This window comes from Pleurodeles waltl, chromosome 4_1 (assembly GCF_031143425.1).
Source record: "Pleurodeles waltl isolate 20211129_DDA chromosome 4_1, aPleWal1.hap1.20221129, whole genome shotgun sequence".
In the NCBI taxonomy this organism is placed as follows: Eukaryota; Metazoa; Chordata; class Amphibia; order Caudata; family Salamandridae; genus Pleurodeles; species Pleurodeles waltl.
This window is the reverse complement of record NC_090442.1, coordinates 46,712,291-46,727,825: the sequence shown is the minus strand read 5'-3', so window position 1 is coordinate 46,727,825 and position 15,535 is coordinate 46,712,291.

The window sequence follows — 15,535 nt, the reverse complement described above, 5'->3', positions numbered from 1 at the left end:
GCCATACTAGCCCGAAAAAATAAACAGAGCCTCTTATGGTTGAGGTTGGGAAATATACCAACTCTTGGCTTCCTATCAAAATGGAAAAAAGAGGCCGGGTTGCAACCACAGGTATGCGGACTATGCCGTCAGACAAGGGAGACTCTAATCCATGTGGTTTGCATATGTTCAGCTCTGGGAAACCAGAGAAGGGAACTACTGAAAGGAGAGTTTAATACTCTAGGAGTTCGATCCTGCAGGTCAGCTGTTATGACGGCTCTCGGCACAATTAACGAAAAGTTAAATATCAGACTACTTCAGTTTCTGAGAATCTTTGCCGCCCTGGTGGCTCCACTCAGTTTATCCAGTTCACTTTAGGTAAAGAAAGGGACTGTTCAGTTACTTAACGTCACAGCCTTGTCTATAGAAATTAGGTGTTTCTAATGTGTCAATTTTTTAATGCACTTTCAATAACAGGTCGCATTGCTGAAAAGGGTACTGAGGCCCTAGGTGTCCCTAATGTGAAGGTTCTGATTATCTTGAATGTATCTTCAAATAATGTGTCTGTCCCTTCGAATTGTAATTGGGTTTTATGTGTCTTAATTATGAGGGCTTCTTTTAATTTTTGTTTACTTTTTATAGTCTGTATATGTTTTGCGATTAATTGACATTGGAGACTACTCGGCACAATAGCCCAGCACGTCATATGGGAGGACCCAAAAACCCACTATTGTATTTTTTAAATGTTTTTTTATGGTTTTTATTAACTAATAAAGTATTCTAAATTTTTCTTGGCTGTTGTTTTTTTTTCGGTCAGTGAGATGATCAGCTGGGTGTCGTCGGCGTAGGAGACGATGTTCAGCCCTTGGGTTCCTGACGATGGATGCGAGCAGGGCCATGTAGATGTTGAAAAGTGTGAGGCTCAAGGAAGAACCCTGTGGAACTCCAGCAGCTGATCTCAATAGGTTCTGACAGGTAAGGGCGGGCTGACTCTCTGTGTTCTGCTAGACAGGAAGGAGTATATCCATCATAGGGCCTTTCCTTGGATGCCAGCTGCGTGGAGTCTGGAGCAGAGGATGTGGTGCAAAACCGTGTTGAAGGCAGCTGAGAGATCCAGTAGGATCAGGGCTGCTGTATGGGTGCGGTCGAGGAGAGAGCAGGTGTCACCTGTGGTGGCGAGGAGGGCGGTCTACGTGCTGTTGTTGCTCCTTGTAAATGGGTTCGTTATCTGACGTATGCAAGATATTGGAAGAATACGACAGGCACTGCTATTTGAGGGAATAATACTGTTTTATTTATATCTTGGCCAGTCCTCTCTTGTTCCTCTTCACAAGATCAGCCCTAATTTCTATTTCCTCAAAGCCCCTTTTCTTTTCCCTTTCCAGGCTCTGGTGGTGTCTTGGCTCCGTCTTGAGGCGGTCTGGTTTCCCGTCCTCCGGTCGCCCGTATTCCCCAAAAGAAAGGAAAAATAAAAATAATCAGGTAAGTGAAAATGAAGTAGGGCTAAGGTAAGGAATCAGATAGGGGTTAGTAGGGGTTGTGAAACAGGTAGGGGCGGCGGTGCTGGTTGTGGCGGGTTTCTCTATTTATTTATTGTGTCTTCTCTCCCCTTTTTTCCCAGACAACCCCTTCTCTTCTTTCTAGGGTTTCTCGGGAGGTGTCCCAGTCCGTGGGTTAAGTAAAGGGGTTTCCCCTCTCTCTGCAGGTCTATGCCCTTCTTTTAACGAAACCTCCCCGTCCTCCCTTTTCTCCCCCCACCTCCCTCTTTTCCCTGTGAGCCAACCTGACAGAGTCTGCCAGGCAGGTTATATTCTTTACCTGGGAGGCCCACGTCCCTCCAGGGGCGCGGCCGGCACGTAGGTGGTCCCCCGATTTCTCTTCGGTCGGGTTGGGGGTCGCCCACTGGTTCTTCTTGTCCTCGAGGCGTCCCGACTTCCAGGTCTCTCCCTCCGTCTCGATCACTTTGCTGGCGGTGTCTTCCTCTCCCTTCAGATCCTGGGTGAAGGTGGGTTCTCCTTTCGTGCTCTGCTCTCCTGCCACGGTGTTTTCACGCTCTTCCTCCGGCTCCTGGATGATGGTGGTTTCCTCTCCTCGGCTTCTCCGCGTTCTCGGCTCCTCCTTTTCCTCCGACCTCTCTCTCCGTCCGTCTTCTCTTTTCCTCTTTATGACGCCCTCCGCGTCATACGTCATTATAGGGAAATCCTCCTCCGTGCCCCGGGGGTATCGGTTTTCTTCCCCGACGGGAGCTTCGGACCCGGGATCGGCACCTCGCCCGTTACACATCCCCTCCCTTGGATGGGGCTGTTCGAGCCCCCCAGGTCCCGGAAATCGAGACAGATAGTCCGCTTGCCCCATAAGGTCCCCAGGGAGATGACAAACCTGGAAGGAGAAAGGTTGAAGCTCCATAAACCATCTTAAAATGCGAACGTTGGTATCTTTATACCTCGAGAGCCAGGTAAGAGGTGCGTGGTCGGTGTATAAAAGGAAGGACCTCCCTAGGAGATAATACTGAAGACTTTCCACAGCCCATTTAATGGCCAGGCACTCACGCTCTATTATGGGATAGTTCTGTTCCCGTGGAAATAGCTTGCGACTAATGAAGACCACTGGATGGCTTATCTCATTTTCATCTTTTTGAAAAAGTACTGCACCCAGGCCTACGTCCGATGCGTCTGTTTGGAGGTGGAAGGGACGGCTGAACTCAGGACATTTTAATACCGGTTGCGTGGTTAGACATCGTTGTAAGGTACGATAGCTATGGGACTGTACAATAGTTAAACTTGTGATGATCTTAGGTTGACCTTTCCTCAATAGGTCAGTGAGAGGGGCGGCCACTGTAGAGTAGTGGGGTATGAATCTACGATAATATCCCACTAGTCCGAGGAAGGAACGGATTTCCTTTTTTGTACTGGGTGCTCTTATGCGTAAAATGGCTTCAATTTTACTCATTTGTGGTCTAATATTCCCGTTTCCAATATGATACCCCAGATATGGAATCTCATTGAAGGCCAGCCGGCTCTTGGAAGGATTGGCGGTCAATCCGGCCGCCGCCAGTGCTTTAATGATCAGTTCTAAATGGGATAAATGATCTTCCCAGGTTTCGCTATGAATAACGATGTCATCCAGATAGGCGGCTGCGTATCTGGTATGTGGTCGCAATATAGTATCGATAAGTCTCTGAAAAGTGGCGGGGGCCCCATGTAGTCCAAAGGGAAGTACGTTAAAGTGATATAGACCGGAAGAGGTGGAGAACGCCGTTTTTTCTTTATCTGCTTTAGCTAAAGGAATCTGCCAGTACCCCTTGGTTAGGTCCAGGGTAGACATGTATTTAGCTTTACCCAGCCGTTCTAGAAGTTCGTCTACCCTGGGAAGAGGATACGTGTCAAATTGGGACACAGCATTGACTTGTCTAAAGTCGATACAGAAACGTATAGATCCGTCCGGCTTTGGCACTAATACCACCGGGGAGCACCAGGGGCTTTGGGACGGCTCTATAATACCCATGTCTAACATCCTTTTTACCTCCTCTTCAACTATGACCTTCCTTGCTTCGGGAATGCGATAGGGTCGTAACCGGATTATTTTTCCCGGTTGGGTTATAATCTGGTGGTGGATTAGATCTGTTTTACCTGGAATCGGGGAAAATATGTGGGGCTGCTTATTAAGGAGTTGGTTTAGTTGTTGGTTCTGTTGCACTGTTAACTCTGCATTTCGGAGGGGTACCTCGCCCCTTGGGGGGGGGTACGTGGGGCACCACCCTATTTCTAGCTCTTTTACTGTATTAATTAAACAGTTCATATTTTGATCCACCTGTGATTCCTCCCATCTTTTTAGTAAATTAACATGAAAGATCTGAAATCGGTTGGGATTAGTTGTTAGTTGTAGCTTATAGGTAACAGGAGTTACTGCTGCTATTACTTTATAGGGTCCTTGCCATTTTGCCAAGAGTTTATTGTCTGAACTGGGTAAAAGCACTAATACTCGGTCTCCCTCTACAAAAGATCGCACTTGCGTGTTCCTATCATAGTATCGCTTCTGTTTCTCCTGGGCTTTTTCCATATGCCCTCTCACATCTTCCCATATTGTTTGTAGTCGAGACTTTAACTCGCTAGTGTACTCTAGGAGAGGCTTTTCCCCGTTTTCGTCTTCCTCCCATAGTTCAGCTGCCATGTCCAATAGGGTTCTAGGCAGTCGCCCAAACAGCAGTTCGAATGGACTATGCCCTGTAGAGGCTTGTTCATGGGTTCTGACCGCATATAACACTAGAGGAAGTTTCTTGTCCCAATCTTTACCTGACTCGGAAATCGTCTTTCTCAGGAGGGTCTTCAGGGTGCGATTATACCTCTCTACTAATCCGTCTGTCTGGGGATGATAAACCGCTGTCCTTAGCTGTCGTATCCCTAATATTTGACAGATCTGAGCCATTAGGTTGGACATAAACTGGGTCCCTTGGTCCGTCAATATTTCTCGGGGAAACCCTATTCGTGAGAAGAAACTTATCATGGCGTTGGCGACACTTTTGGTGCTAATACTGCTTAGGGGGATAGCTTCCGGATATCTAGAGGCGTAGTCGACCAATACTAGGATATATCGGTATCCCTTGGAAGACGGTAGAAGTGGCCCGACTAAATCCATTCCTATTCTAGAGAAAGGTACGTCAATAATGGGCAGAGGATGTAGGGGGGCTTTTTTCTTGGGTCCGGGATCGATCAACTGACATCTAGGGCATTGTTGACAGAACTTTCTGATATGAGAAAAAACCCCAGGCCAATAGAACTTCCTTAATAGGTACTCCTCGGTTTTCTCTCTCCCATAATGACCACCCCCCGGCTGATTATGGGCTAGATGCAACACCTGCTGCCTATAGGGTTCGGGAACCAATAATTGTTTCTTTTCCCCTCTCTCGTTACTGGTGATCCGATATAGCAGATTTCTATTTATTATAAAGGAGGGACCCTTATCATCTACGGTTCAAGGTTTGGCGCTTTTCCAGGCATGGATCAGACTGGGATCGTCTCTTTGACTACATCGGAAGGGTGGAAGACCAACGAGGGCGAGTACCTGTGCATTAAGACTATCGTGGTTCATATCTCCTCTTCCATAGGACTTCCTGGCTTCTCGTTTCTCTCTTTTAGTGGGTTTATAGCGGATCACCGGGGTTGGTATGGTTAATTCAGAAAAAGGGGCGCTTCCCAACCAGGCATCCAGGTCATTCTTACTCTGTGTGCTGTCTAAGAGGATCGGAAAGTCTTTAAAGTCTGTTCCTATGATGGCTTCTTCCACCAAACCTTCAACTACCCCCAGCCGTATGGGGGTCTCCTTTCCTTCCCAAAAAAGGGTAGTCCATATTAGGGGATATTCCCTTGTTTCCCCATGAATGCAGCATATGGATACCGTGAAATCCGGGTCAAGGTTATGCTCAGTAATTAGGTCCGCCCTAATTACGGACTGGCTACATCCGGAGTCGATGAGCGCTAACGTATCCCTTCCATTAATGGACACTATCTTTTTGTATTGGGTTTCTTTCCCCCCGGTGTAGAATACCCGGCCTCTCGTAACCCCTATTTCCATGGGTTCGGGTTTTCCGGCCTTCAAAGGACAAAAGCGGGCAATGTGTCCCCATTCCCCACAACTAAAACATTGGGGCTGCTGCCCATATGGCTTTTCCATCCCTCGTATTCTTCCCGGTTCCTCTATTGGCCTTTTCCCCGTGGCTGCGGATTGTCCCGGGTTTTGCCTAACGGGTTGAGGTAACAACCACGGGAGTGGTGTTTTGAATTCGAGGGAGCGGTGGAAAGCGCAGGCCAGCTCAATAGTAGTATTCGTGTCGGGGTTTGGGTGTTGCTTGATCCAATGGCGAGTATGGGTGGGTAGGGCATCTAAATATTGTTCTAGGAGGACGGCCTCGATAACGTCTTCCCTATTCGTCCCTATGGGTCCAAGCCATTTGAGACCTAGGTCTTTGACCCGAAAATATAAGGCTCGAGGGTTCTCAGCGGGGCCCCACTTGGCCTTCCGGAAGCGAACCCGATAATGTTCTGTATCAAAGCCGACCCTTTCTAGGATACTCTTCTTGATGTCCGGATAGGGCGTTGTTCCTCCCGGGTTAACCGCTTGATATGCTGCTTGAAGTGTCCCGGTTAACAAGGGAGCGATATATTGACCCCATCTGTCCTGCGGCCAGGTGGCTGAAAGGGCAACGCGTTCAAAGTTAGTAAAGAAGGCGTCGGGATCTTCGCCTTCCTGATATCTCTGCAAAACGGAACTCGGTACATTTGGATGTACCCTAGTTGCGGCAATGGTATCAGTCAAAGTTTTTATGGCGTTGTCATGTACCAACTGATTGTTGGCCATGATAGTGGCCTGACTTTTAAGTGCATTTTGCAGAGCCTCCCTTTCCACCTTGGCAGCCTTCTGTTGTTCCTCCCATACAATTTGCAGATGGCGTTGGCCCTCAGCCAGTTGCTGCATCATGTCGGCCATTGTGGGTGCACCCTCCATTTTCTAGAATTCTCCTGTCGCTTGTTCCAATATCCCACTTCTGACACCACTGTAAATGGGTTCGTTATCTGACGTATGCAAGATATTGGAAGAATACGACAGGCACTGCTATTTGAGGGAATAATACTGTTTTATTTATATCTTGGCCAGTCCTCTCTTGTTCCTCTTCACAAGATCAGCCCTAATTTCTATTTCCTCAAAGCCCCTTTTCTTTTCCCTTTCCAGGCTCTGGTGGTGTCTTGGCTCCGTCTTGAGGCGGTCTGGTTTCCCGTCCTCCGGTCGCCCGTATTCCCCAAAAGAAAGGAAAAATAAAAATAATCAGGTAAGTGAAAATGAAGTAGGGCTAAGGTAAGGAATCAGATAGGGGTTAGTAGGGGTTGTGAAACAGGTAGGGGCGGCGGTGCTGGTTGTGGCGGGTTTCTCTATTTATTTATTGTGTCTTCTCTCCCCTTTTTTCCCAGACAACCCCTTCTCTTCTTTCTAGGGTTTCTCGGGAGGTGTCCCAGTCCGTGGGTTAAGTAAAGGGGTTTCCCCTCTCTCTGCAGGTCTATGCCCTTCTTTTAACGAAACCTCCCCGTCCTCCCTTTTCTCCCCCCACCTCCCTCTTTTCCCTGTGAGCCAACCTGACAGAGTCTGCCAGGCAGGGTATAGTCGTACCTGGGAGGGCCACGTCCCTCCAGGGGCGCGGCCGGCACGTAGGTGGTCCCCCGATTTCTCTTCGGTCGGGTTGGGGGTCGCCCACTGGTTCTTCTTGTCCTCGAGGCGTCCCGACTTCCGGGTCTCTCCCTCCGTCTCGATCACTTTGCTGGCGGTGTCTTCCTCTCCCTTCAGATCCTGGGTGAAGGTGGGTTCTCCTTTCGTGCTCTGCTCTCCTGCCACGGTGTTTTCACGCTCTTCCTCCGGCTCCTGGATGATGGTGGTTTCCTCTCCTCGGCTTCTCCGCGTTCTCGGCTCCTCCTTTTCCTCCGACCTCTCTCTCCGTCCGTCTTCTCTTTTCCTCTTTATGACGCCCTCCGCGTCATACGTCATTATAGGGAAATCCTCCTCCGTGCCCCGGGGGTATCGGTTTTCTTCCCCGACGGGAGCTTCGGACCCGGGATCGGCACCTCACCCGTTACACTCCTAAAACCTGATTGAGAGATGTCCAGGATGTTGTTGTCCTTGATGTGTTTACTGAGCTGTGTGTTGATGGCCTTTTCGATTACCTTGGCTGGGAAAGGCAGCAGAGAGATGGGGCAGTAGTTTTTGAGGTCCGGGGGGAAGCCGTGGGTTTCTTCAGGAGCGGGCAGATCTCGGCGTGCTTCCAATCCTCTGGGACGTTAGCTGTATCTATGGAACAGTTGAGGGAGTGGCGGAGCTCGATGGCCTGGAGTCCTGGTGTGCGGGGGAGAACCAGCTGACCTTCTTGAGGTGGTGTTTAACTGAGGTCTTTCAGAGAGGTACTAGAGTGTTAGCGCATTCGGAGACCCATTGGTGGAAGTTCTGTGCTGAGATGTTAGCATCTGTGGTGAGGGGTGGGGGAGACTTGCTGAGGGTTTTGGTCAGCTGTTCCTGAGTGATCTGGTTCCATTTTCGGCTTGGGGCTCGCTCGGAGTGTGCAGAAGTGGATGGTCAGTGTGGTGATTGTGAAATGAATGCAGTGGTGGTCAGTCCAGTGAAGAGTGGAGGTGTTGTCAACAGTGATGTTTGTTGGTGGAAAAGATGGCGTCAAGTGTGTGTCCAGTAATGTGTGTTGGCGAGGAGACCAATTGCTTTAGTTTTATTGTGGCGAGCAGGGATGCAGGGTGTTCATGCTGTTGCTGTTGTCGATGTGGTAGTTGTGGCCGCCGAGAAGGAAGTGGTTTGTGGGAGCGAGTGCATGGGGAGAAATGATGTTGACGATGGAGTTGCTGAAGGCTGGGTGGGGGTTAGGTGGCCTGTAGATGATGGTTCCACAGAAGGTAGACTTGGGGGTGGCGTGGATCTTGAAATGTAGGTACTCCATGAGGGGGGAGTGTTCTTCCGCGTTGGTTGTCAGGCAGAGGGTGGATTTGTGTACAATGGCCAGGCTATGAGTTTTGGATTAAATCAATTGATTTAAAGAGTGTTTTGGGAACATAAGATTGGCAAATACAAGCTACGGAAGTTTTATTTAGAGCATGCCTTATTGCTTTACAAATTTTGTTTCTTAATTACACCATTCAGCAGACTCCTTGACTGCAGTGCTTAATTTGTAAATAACAAGGTGCCGGTGCTCAAAGCTCTCCTCTTAAACATGCGGCTGCTGCAATTAAATGTGTGAACATGGAATATTGAGGTTGAGTAATCCTGAAGCCATCTCGGGCCACTTCATTCCATTTAAAGCCGCTCCCTGACCCTTCAGGTCACTCTAGCAGCTTTCTGCTTTCTCCGATTGTGACGCTTTTTCGTTTTCCTCTTCCTCCGTCTTTCCCATATGTGTCTTTTGCTTGCAGCAAATGCTTGGGGGCGAAGAATAAGCGCCGGCCTTCAAAAATAAGTGCTGGTGCTCAGCACCGGAACCAACAAGCACAAATTAAGCACTGCTTGACTGGAATTAGCAAGAATTAAAGATATGAATGCACCCAGTATTCCATCACCAGCTAAATTTGACAATTGGCAAAAGTTTTTAAATGTCACTGAACGACAGCTCAATGGTTAGGTTCAGCACAGCACCTTTAATTCAACCCTCTCAAGTCCCAACGGGTGGTTATTGTGATCAGTGGACACAAATGGTTGTCATGCACATTTTGTGAACTCCACAGGGGGTTTTAGAGCGAGCAGACAGGACCATCATTACGTCATCACACAACATTCTGGCATTATCGCAACATAAAACGTGGATAAACCATGTCAACAATGGTTAAAGTCTTCCACATTAACAGCTGTAAAACAACACCTTAGTCTCCTTTCCAAAGATGTAGACTGGCAGGATTTCTTGCTAGGTCCTTGAAAACTATGCTCAAAACATTTCTGATATGCAATGTATAATGAAATTTGGAAGCTCTCACAAGAGGAAGTTGCAGCCCGGTTGAGACAAATAGATCAGGAAAATTTGGAGAAAGCTCTAGCCGTTGTCAATATTGGTATAAAGACATTGTCCAACTGTATTTACAGTTTAAACAACAGTGTGTCATCTGCAATTTACATTGTCCATAAGGTAAAAGGGACGGCATTTTGAATAGAGTCAATTTAGGTCTATCATGCAGTTGGGCTGGACATTACAAGTTCTAAAAAAAATGGCTGTATGCCGTAGAAGCACTTTGATCCTAAAAAGTTATTTGCCACATTTAATTTGACATGGAAAGAACAGATAATGGCTAAGAAACAAGCTGGTTACATCATGCCTAACACTGAAATGTTAGAAAAGTTACCTTTTACTGTGACGGAAATTCCATCGTCAGAGTGGTTAATACATGCAGTGATTAATCTGCCCATTTCAACATTTCAATTCACTTAGGCCCTCACTACAAGTTTGGCGGTCTTTTTGCAAGTTGCAAGTTTGGCAGAAACCAAAAGACCACCAGTGATGGCAGTACAGTGACCGCTGTATTACGAGTCACAAACTGAAGACCGCCCAAATACAGCCACAAATCCTAAACTGCCAGGCCGACCGATGGTGAGAGAGAGACGGTCCCACCACCTGAACTGCTACGCCGACAACATCCGGCCCTCCATATTACGAGCAACAAATCAGCATGGCGGTCATTGCACTGCGGAAGACCACTGGAGGTCTGAATCACTGCAGTCTAAAAATCACCTCTACCAGAACCTGACACCACATTGGACAGTCCGAATACCCCACACCTGAGACACATACACCAAACACCTGCTCACTGCACTCTATAACACACACTCATCCCCCACAATCCTTTGCAACCACAACTACTAACAGAGACATCGAGGAGCACACCAACGGGAGACGCTGCACGTCAATACCATAGGTACTAACATACTTTCCACGCATCACACACCACACAAATGCACCAGCCACATAATACACACATCACCACTGCACACAAACACCAGATACCACCAGCACACACAACCAAAGACACTCACCCCACCAAACACCCTACACTGCACCCTACACACACAACAGACACCCCCACCCACAACACACTACCATGTCCTGTCAGAAGCACCCACGTTTCACAGATGATGAGTTGAGGGTCACGGTAGATGCCACACACACACACACGCAGTGTTCTAATCCTTGATTTTAATGAACATCACAATGTATTGTGGGAGATGTAATACAGCTGATCCAATGGAACTCACACGTAACATTGTGGTTGGAGTAATTATAACAGAATAAAAATATGAATAAGAAGCAAAAGCTGTAAAGTATGTGGGTGTCCACTTCCAGATAGTGTACATAGCACTTTTATTTTTGATGCTAAAAACAATGATTAAGAAGAATGGTTTGTTTAAATAACTGATGCTTTTACCTTATGTGCACCCCAAGAGAGTGTGTGAGTTTTCCTGTTCTCTATCTCAAGTGCTTCTCTCTCGCTCAGTGTGTCCTGTCTCATATGTTTTCTGCCTGTTGCACTCTCCCTCCTACACCCCGTTGGTTCGCGCACCCACCTGTTCCTCTAGCCCAAGCCTGCATAGAAGTCCTAGTTTTTTAAATGTTTACTTTTGCTATACTTATCAAAAAAGGTGCTTTCACAGTCCTTTTTTTCATCTACAGATCAAATTTAGATTAGTAAGTTAAAAAAGAGAAAGCAGTTGTGTAATTTTGGAGGCATATGTTTGTGACAACACCTGCATTCATACGTTCTCACACGTGTTCACATACAAAATAATGCAGCCACCTCGTAGCACTTTTTTCAGCTTTTGCCGTACATCATCTGCACCATAAGGCATGAACAAAAAGCACTGACAGATTCAATAGATCTAAAAGGCGAGACCTATTGGTTTTGCCAATGCTTGTTAAATAGATGGTGCACTGCCCTACTCCATGTCAGAGGAGCACTCCGGTCATGACTGTCCTGGAACAAATCCTGTGTTCGACAAGCAGCTCTGCTGACGCTGATCTTCCATCCTACAGAGAAGGACTTCCAATCCCACGTCAGGCCGATTCCTGGGCCAAGTTATCTAGGTTTGGGGGTACAGGCTAACCTAAAAGATAGGGCAGAGAGTACACCCACTATGCTTTCAGAGTAGGGGTAGAGATAGGTAGAAATCTATAGAAATCAGACTGTCATGGTTGGAATGTTGATGTTTTTCTCCATATTTATAATGCTGGTTACTTTGCTTTGTTTTATCTGCCTAATAATCGCAGCTCATTCTTTCTATGCAAGATTACGATAGTTTCAATAAATGTATTTAAAACGTAATTCTTATCTTTCTTGTTTTACCATGAGCATGCATAAGCAAACAACGAAAGGGGTACAATCTACTTCCACGATTCCCTTGAGGATCAGTGTCATGGTCCAGGTTGCCAAAATCATATGCCATCCCCGGAAGGTTAGGGGCTGGGATGAGGCACAGTGAGGTAGCTAGGAATTGGGCTGACATTCTCTGATGGTGTAGATTGACTCAGTCCCTTCATTCTGAATTTTTGTCATCATAACACGCAGTTCTACATTTTCTAGTGGGAACTGTATAAGAAAATGAAGCTAGTTGGTTTTGCAGTGTCTTTATTTCTCTTACGTTCGCTAGTTAAAGCAGCTCGTTTTTTCTTGGGCCGCACTCCATGGTAAAACCAGTGCTCAGCTCACTTCAGAACCCTGGAAAGATTTATGACATTTGGGGGAGAAGTCACAAAGTTGCAGCCAGAGGCAGATTGTGTAGAACTTTCAAGTGCACACCCATATTTACTTTAACAGAGAGAAGCAGGAAATGTGTGGGGGAAGAGGAGCCTGGCTGCTTGTTATAGCTGTTATAGAGACATCTGGCACAAATCTGTGACGGCTTCAGACCTCCGTTCCCTGCCACCACCCCAGACATCACCTGTTAATGTATGTGACAGAAGGCTGCCGGAAGGATTCATGTGCTGTGCCATCTTATGTGTGTGTGCCAGAAGCTTCCACTATACATGGTTAAAGAAGAGAATAATGGATTTAAACAGAAAATAAAAACCAGCTGCAATTTCATTACACAGCAACGTGGATTATCTGGGCAAGCAGCGGTCAGGCTGTACCAGAGCCCACAAGGGGAGGAAGACAGGGGTCATCTTTATTGCTTTATGATCGATTTCCTGTGTGCTTTGCACTTATAAACCCAAATAAAGCAGTGTTTCAGCAGCCTCTGAGAGAAGGGTGCAATAAACACCAATGGGGAAGCACAAACAAAAGGGGCAGGAGGGTAGATTTGCAGATAGGCAAGGAGCATTTTGTGAATGTAGAATAGCTAAAAATATTACAATTTTGAAAGTATGTGGCTACATACATTTATATTCAAGTTTGTGTGTCAGACATGTCAGTTGTGCCTAGTGATCAGTTTATGACTGTTTACTTCTCACACTAACAATAGTAGCTTTTATTCCTTTTACACAGAGATGTACTACATTCAGATATGAGGGTGATCTGGCTGGGGTTGGGGTGGTTTGGACGGGGAGAGGGAGGACAGAGTGAGTGAAAACACATGCACTCTGGGGAAGTGGTGAAACACAAAGAAAAATGTATCTCCTAAAATGGGAAAAGTGGATCTAAACAGGTACTTGGTCCATGCTCTGGGGACAGATAAATAGAAGAATAGGCATGGCACATGCATGCCATGGACAAACGGGAAGAAAGCATACGAGAGCGATGATGGAGCTAACAAATGGTAAGCCTATGGGCAGGCTGACGCACACTGATTGTAAACAACATGTCTCGTTGAACCAGCGCATGTGTTGTCTGGCTGAGGCCTAAAAAAAAGTATAAAAACTACATATCCCATGAACCTCTCAATAGAACCACCTCCTATAGTCCACCAATCAGCACCCTTCAGTGTCCCTAATACTGGGAGACACCATCTTTCTGCCTCATTCTTTGCTCCTCAGCAGTAAAGATGTGTCCTCTCAGTTTGTTTACTCTTATACACTGTGCTTAGACTAAAGTGTGAACATAGATAATGTATTAAAGTAGTAGATTCATCAATCAGCATTTATAAAGCGCAGCTAATCACCCAATAGAGTATCCAGGTGATTCCATAACCCAGAGGCTTATTTGAACAGCCAGGTTTTGAGGGCCATTCGGAATTGCGTGTGGAGGCTGTTCCAGGTTTTTGTTGCGATGTGAGAGAAGGAGCGTCCTCCATTTCTGCTTTGGTAGATATGGGAGCAGGGGCAAGTGAAAGGGAGGCAGAGCGTAGTCTTCTTGACGGTTAGTGGAAGTTCAGGCGGTGGTTAATGTACGCAGGTCCTTGGTTGTGTAGAGCCTTGTGTGCGTGGATCAGCAGCTTGAATTGGCATCTCTTCTGTACAAGGAGCCAGTGGAGTTGCCTGAGGAGGGGTGTGATGTCGGTTCGTCGGGGAAGGCTGAGGATGTCTGGCTGCGGTGTTCTGTATGGTTTGAAGTTTCAGTAGAAGGTGCACAGTGATTCCTATGTAGAGGACGTTGCCGTAGTCCAGTTGGCTGGTGATGAGTGCTGGTGTCACGGTGCATCTTGTGTGTAGGGGCAGCCACTTGAGGATGTTATGTAGCATATGCAAAATGAGGAAGCAGGCGGAGGAGACAGTTTTGATCTGTGATTTGATGGTGAGGTTGTTGTCAATGATGGTTTTGAGGTTTCTGGCGTGGTCAGAGGGAGTGGCTATGGGTCCTAGGTTTAATGGCCACCAGGAGTTGTTCCATGTGTTGCTGCTGTTGCCAAAGATCAGTACTTCGTCTTGTCTGTGTTTAGCTGCAGGCAGTGGTTCTTCATCCAGTCAGCGACGCTTGTCATGCATCTGAGGAAGTTGGTTCTGGTGGTGGAGGGGTTGTTGGTGAGTGAGAGGATGAGTTGGGTGTCATCTGCGTAGGAAATTATGTTGAGACTGTGGGATCTGACGATGTTAGCCAGCGGGGTCATATATGCGCTGAAGAGCATGGGGCTGAGGGGTGAGCCCTGGGGACGCCGCAGGTGGCCTCCTTGTGTTCAGAGGTGAAAGGTGGAAGGTAGACCTCCTGGGTTCTTCAGTGAGGAAGAAGGTGATCCATCTGAGTGCATCCCCATGCCAATGTGGTGGAGTCATTCGATCAGCATTTGGTGGAATACCGTGTCGAAGGCTGCTGAGATGTCGAGGAGGATCAAAGCTGCTGTTTCTCCTCAGTTGAGGAGGGTTCGGATATCGTCGGTGGTTGCGATCAGGGCAGTTTTAGTACTGTGATTGCCGCGAAAGCCGGATTGGGAGGCATCAAGGAGCTGGTTCTGCTCCAGGTATGCCATGAGTTGCTTTTTGATTATTTTTTCCAGTATCTTTGCTGGGAATGGGAACATGGAGATTGGTCTGTAGTTTTTGGGTTCACTGGGGTCGGCGGACGGTTGAGTAGTGGTTTGTCTTGTACATGAAATAAAACAATATTGTTGAAGATATGTCATAGTTGATAATGGTTTACAATGTTTTTTCTCAGGTTCTCTCCCATCCCTGACAACCTCTCTGTCTTATATCCTGAGCTGCAGTCTCTGGATCTGGATGGATAAATAAACAAATAAATGTCACGTTTAATTTAACTAGTGCTCACCTAAAGCGCCCCAGTACCTTTGGGTCGAATTTTCATGATATATAACTGCAAAAAAAACTGCAGTACACTCTATATACTACCTCAACCTTTTTTACGACTTTTGTACATTCCGTTTTATGATCTATCTCAACCTTTGTGTTTACCTATAGCTGTTTTGGCTATCTTCAAACACCTGTAACTTCCATGTAACAAAATATGCTCCTAGGAAGCGCTCTAACACCTTTGGGTAATGTCTGCGCTTATAAAAATAAAATAAATAAATAAGTAGCAGCGTCTGTTATACAAGCACTCTACAATTGCACGAAATTGCGCAGTACAACGGTAGGAATGTTCTCTGGGAGCTGGGCATGCGCAGCACAACCATGGGCATGTGCAGTCCAATGTTAAGCAGTCCAGCTCTG